At 36.8% G+C, this 5,917-nt stretch overlaps 1 pseudogene; it reads left to right on the forward strand.

The window, feature by feature from the left end:
- The first annotated feature begins 978 nt into the window (after positions 1-978).
- LOC110288531 lies at positions 979-2,000 on the forward strand (annotated as a pseudogene).
- Positions 2,001-5,917: the final 3,917 nt, after the last annotated feature.

Below are 5,917 nucleotides of genomic sequence, written 5' to 3' on the forward strand. Positions count from 1 at the left end.
TTGGAAAGAAAAGTCTATAAAGGATGTTTGTATGGGGGAGTGGAATGGACAGAAAGCTCTAAATGATGCTATTTGCCCAGTTACCCAGTTCTCATTTCTAGACTGTGTGCATGGATTGAGAGATCTCACAGCTCTTTTCCGGGACTGGGATACTATTCCCAAATGGAGGTGCTCTCTATTTTTCTCTGGAGAACAGACCACACTTCTCATGCCAGGAACATGTGCATTTTGTGTAGGTACAAATCACAAGAAGAACAGAATTTAATACAATTTTTCAGTTACTCTTGAATATCTGACTCATTTGTTACAGTTCTTAATTTTCCATTGTACCCCTGCAGAGAACAGGACACTGGTGGCCTAACAACTAACTGAAATGTGCTTGCTGTATCTCAAGGCTTTTCTGCTTTCTACTTTTAAAATTGCTAAATGAGCAACTACCCTTTCTAGCATAAGAAGCATGGCTATTCCCCTACAGGTCTTCATAGCAAGTAACATTAGCTTCATGATTCACATTCATGACTCTCATTCATGATTCCATTTTGCCTGTTTGATAGATTCCTCCCAGTGACTGAGGGAAGATATGGCTTTCACCAACAACTTCCTTTTTCCTACACCTGAGAAGAAATATCAGCCCTAAAACAGAAAGAATGTTGGTTTCAGAGTTCTGTCTCTTCCTCACATAACCTGAAATAAATGCCTAGCAACCGTACTGAGACCATCAACTACCTTATATCATACTTGTCTGCAGTTAGACTGAATAGTACAAACTGGATTTCAAAAAATGTCTGGCATTTTTGGAATGTTGGTAAATTACTTAATCCCTGTGATCCTGTTTCTCCCTCCTTATGTACCTGTGCCATACATTCCTACATAGTCACATAGTCCCGACAAAGAGTACCCTAGATTCATATCTCTATTTCTTTTCAGGAAAACCAATGGAAAATTCCTAAGCATGGATCCAACCCCCTGGAATGAAACATTAACAACACAGAAGTCAATGGAAGTTAATGCACTCAAAATTTATCCTGTTTTACCACATTCAATTTTCTTACTGTCATCATCGCTGTGCTTGGCCTGGCAGGAAATGCCATAGTGCTATGGCTTCTAGCCTTCCACCTGCATAGGAATGCCTTCTCTGTCTATGTCCTAAACCTGTCTGGTGCTGATTTCTTGCAACTTTGCACACAGTTTGTACATTCCCTGCAGTGTTTCCTTAAGATACATATGATCTACTATTGTCTTATCCTCAGAGGATTTATGATTGCTTAACTTGCAGGTTTGTGTATGACTGCAACCATCAGTGCTGAGCGCTGCCTATCTGTTATGTGTCCCTTCTGGTATCACTGCTGAAGACCAAGACACACATCAGCTGTCATGTGTGCTCTGCTCTGGGTTTTCTCTATACTGTTTATCCTTCTGTTTGCATAAGGCTGTGGCTTTCTGTTAAGTTATTATGAACACAATTTCTATATTACATGTCACTATATCACTACTGCTTTGATAATAGTATTATCTGTGGTTCCTTTTGTGTCTAGTCTGGCCCTGTTTGTCAAATGTTCTGTGGATCACACAGGATTCCTGTGACCAGGTTCTATGTGACCATTGCTATCATATTGATGGTCTTCATATTCTTTGGTCTGCCCATTGGGATCTACACATTCCTCTTGACAATGTTTATGGACTTACATAGCATGTTCTCTTACAATGTTTTTGAAGTGATAGCATTCCTGTCCTGTGTTAACAGCTGTGTCAATCCCATCACTTACTTTTTTCGTGGCTCTGTTAGGCATGGCAGGTTGCAATGTCAGAGTCTGAAACAACTTCTGTAGAGAGTCATACAGGACAGTCGTGAGGAAGAGAGAGGAGAGAGGGGTCCTTCACAAAGGCTAGGGAACTGGAAAGAGTCTAGTGCAGGCTTTGAAAGAGTCCTTGATCAGACAGTTTCTCTGAGAGTCAATTTTGATTTTATCTATGTAGGCAATTTTCACAATTTTGTTTAATTGGTAGAGAAAATAGTCATTTTATTCAAATTAGGAGAAATGGGGCTTGTTACACAGAAATTGACTGCAACACCATCAAGCTGCCTTATGTGGTCCTCACTGCATCCCCTTGTGATGTAACCCTTGTAATCACTTGGGGTCAGAACAGCTCTCAGTGGGAACAAATGCCCCCCTCAGGAAAAGGATCAAGGTAGTGCAAGAAGTGTCAGAATTGCTTTGGTCATTAAACTTGATAAAGATTAAATGAATAGTATACTTTAAGAACTGTCCCACCGGTTGGTGTGGTGGCACACACCTTTAATCCCAGCACTTGGGAGACAGAGGCAGACAGATTTCTGAGATCAAGACCAGCCTGGTCTACAAAGTAAGTTCCATGACAGCCAGGGCTACTCAGAGAAACCCTGTCTCAAATAAATAAATAAATATATAAATAAATAAATAAATAAATAAATAGTAATTTAAAAGTCCCTATTAAATAAATAGATGATAGATAGATAGATAGATAGATAGATAGATAGATAGAGAAAGAAAGAAAGAAAGAAAGAAAGAAAGATAGATAGATAGATAGATAGATAGATAGATAGATAGATAGATAGATAGACAAAAAGTAAAACAAAAAAGTCCCTATTTTTTTTTACAAGTTGTTTTCTAAATTTTAAAAGAAATTAATGGAAATGTGCACAATTCCAGTCCCTTCAATAGCCGTATAGTTTAGAATATGTGCATAATTTTAAAATGTATCTAATATAAATTCTTTAGTATATAAATGAGTATCTTAAAGACTGCCTATTCTAAACTTCCATTCACCCATTGATGTAGTTAACTTCAAATATCTAGAATTTTGCCCAGTAAAGAATAAGGACAGGTTTTATGCATCAACACACAAGCACCCTCAAAGGTAGGGGGAGACTGTCTCCAGAATCTTTCTTTAACAGTTGCTTAACATTCCATGGCCCTGTCTTTCCTCTTATTCCCTTGTCTTTGTCCTGATTCTCTTTCTATGACTATCTAAAACATCACGAAAAAAAATTTTAGTGAATGTCATTGAACTTATTTTCTCTTGGATTTTAACCTGCAATACAAATGTACATTATTATGAATTGTGTAGCATCCATAACTTGATTTGTGCATGTTTATATATTTTCTTTTTAAAACATTTTGTTTGAAATATAATGACATCACTATCTCCTTTCCCCTTCCTCCCCCTAGCCCTTCCCAGCCACCATTCCTTAAGCCCTTTCTGTGTCTCCTAAATGAATAGATTATTCATTTTTGATTATTAGAGTTATATGCATATATATATATATATATGTTTGTATGTAAAGACACTTGTTGAGTCTATTTTTGTTGTTTGTGTTATTTCAAGGCTGACAATTCTGCATTTAGAAATGAATAGGGAAGTTTACACCTGAGATAGGTTAATTCTCCTTTTACTAGGAGTCATGGGTTGCCTGTTGTTCTTTGTCTAGAGGTGAGACCATGTAAAATTTTTCTCCTTTCACGTTGAGATGTCTATTAATATTGCCATTGTCCCCATTTTGTTTATACAGCCAATCTAATGAAAGACATTTCACAGCCAACTTCCTGGTATTCTGGCTCTTACAATCTTTCTGCAACACTTCCATGATGTTCCTTAAGTCATAGACACAGGAGCTGTGATGAAGATATGCTCACTGGGCTGGGATACCAAAGTCTGTTAATCTTTGTGTGTGTGTGTGTGTGTGTGTGTGTGTGTGTGTGTGTCTGTGTGTGTACAGTTGTAGTTTCATGGGATGGTCTCTGTTATCTATAAAGAGAAGCTTCTTTAATGAGCATTGATAGCTACACTTAACTATAGTATTAATATAAGATTTAGAATGTAGTAAAGAATTATGCTTGTCTAATAACTTGGCAATAATAGATTCTTTTTGAAGGATTCTATCCCTGGGAACCTGCCTAGATTTCTAGTACTAGACATAATTTCCCTCCCATTGACTGAGCTTTAAATCCATTTAGAGAAATGTTGGTAGCCACTGACATGTCACTCTGTTTATATGTTTATAAATATCTTGACATCCTGGTAAATGTAATGATTCATGGGTAATTAAGCTTGGTAGAGTGGCAGCTTCCAAAGTATTTTCAGGGACCATGAAATCCAGACTGCAAGAAAGAGGTTAGATCAAACATCAAACATCTAGTCTTTATTTTTTTCCTAAATGTTATGTGTCTTTATCAATGGGGTCCACATTCAATTGAGGGTTACATCTATAATCTATATAGCTTTGGTAATCATAGGGAGTGCTCTGGATAATCATTCAAAGAGAGATTTCTCATGCTTTGAACTGGTCCTTGTGAAGATTATTATCAGCCCAAATTGCCTAACTTTCTTTAAGATATGTGTATGTAAATATATGTGTGTATCCATGTATTATATTTATTTATTTCCCATTTCATATTGTTTATATGCTGCTATTCCTACTCAATCCCCCAACATATGACTCTTTTATATTTTTCTGGTTTATTACATGTTGAATATGTATATCTGAGGAGTTAGAACTAGGAACTACAGATAAGAGAGACTATGGAGCATTTGTCTTTCTGGACATGACTTCATTTGCAAAGAAATTGAGGCAAAAAATTTATAAGTGTGTCTTCATAAAACCAAAATACCTCTTTATGGCTAAGAAACAATCAGCCAAGTAAAGAAAAAACAAACAGAGTGGGAGATAATCTCTGCCACTTAAGCATCTGACAGAGGATTAGTACACAGAACATATGAAGAATTCTAAAAACATAGAGCAAAGAACCAAATTACTGTTTGAAAAATGGGCCTGGGACATAATCAGGAAGTTCTCAAGAGAATAAATAAAAATTGCTAATAAAATCTTGAAAATTAATTTATCATCCTTAGCAATAGGAAAAATGCAAACTAAAACAACTTTGACATTTCATGTCACTTCAGACAGCATGCCTGAAATCAAGAAAACAACTGACAACAAATTTTGTCAAGGTGGTAGAGGTAGGTAGTGGGCCACTCTGTTAGGTAGGTAGTGGTAGGTAGCCACTCTGGAAAACACGATGGAAAATTTTCAACAGACTAAAACTGTATCTGTTAAATGACTCAGCTATACTACTCATTGGCATATGACCAAAGAACTGAACATTCTACTCCATAGGCACTTGTTCACCACTGTTCATTGTTGCCTTTTTCAAAATAAATGTGAAGTAGGAACAAACCAAATGTCTTCAACTGATGACAAAAAAATGAATATGTGGTACATATACAATCAAACACCATTCAGCTGTAAGGAAAAATGAAATCAGTAAATTTGCAGATAAACCTAGAAAATATCTTGAGTGAGATGATACTTTCTATAAAATAATATTCTAATCTTAAATGCTGCTGTATTTGATAATTTAAAGTGTAATTAAGAAAAATGATATGGACAGATAAAACAAATTCATAGTTCAGAAGATTTGCTTGAATAAATATAACTACTTGACCCCAAACCCAATCAAGATATAAAATACTTCATTGCTTCTGGGATTTCTCACAGTTACTCCAGTCGTAACTCTGCCTTGGAAGCCACATTAAGTGGGCTAGATTCCCTTCTTTGCATTTGTTTTAAAATGCTTTTTATAAACATCATGCTACACTAACTTTTTTATCACAGGTTTGTGACCAACTACGTCTACCTCACTATGGCTGCCTGTCGTGATGACTTTGTTTTTACCTCCTGTTTTGTTCTTGTCCTGTAACCCTGCCCATTTTTCTCATATTGAAACCCCTACACCTGTGGAGAGCCGTGCAGCGAGCAATCGCTGTGGAGAGCNGTGCGCGTGCCGCGAGCAATCACCATTATAAGATGGCGCTGGCCTCCGCTGTGACAAACTAGTAAACAAGCCTTGTGCGCAAGTGCGAGAGTGAACTCACTCCT

This window comes from Mus caroli, unplaced genomic scaffold (genome assembly GCF_900094665.2).
Source record: "Mus caroli unplaced genomic scaffold, CAROLI_EIJ_v1.1 scaffold_9324_1, whole genome shotgun sequence".
NCBI lineage: Eukaryota > Metazoa > Chordata > Mammalia > Rodentia > Muridae > Mus > Mus caroli.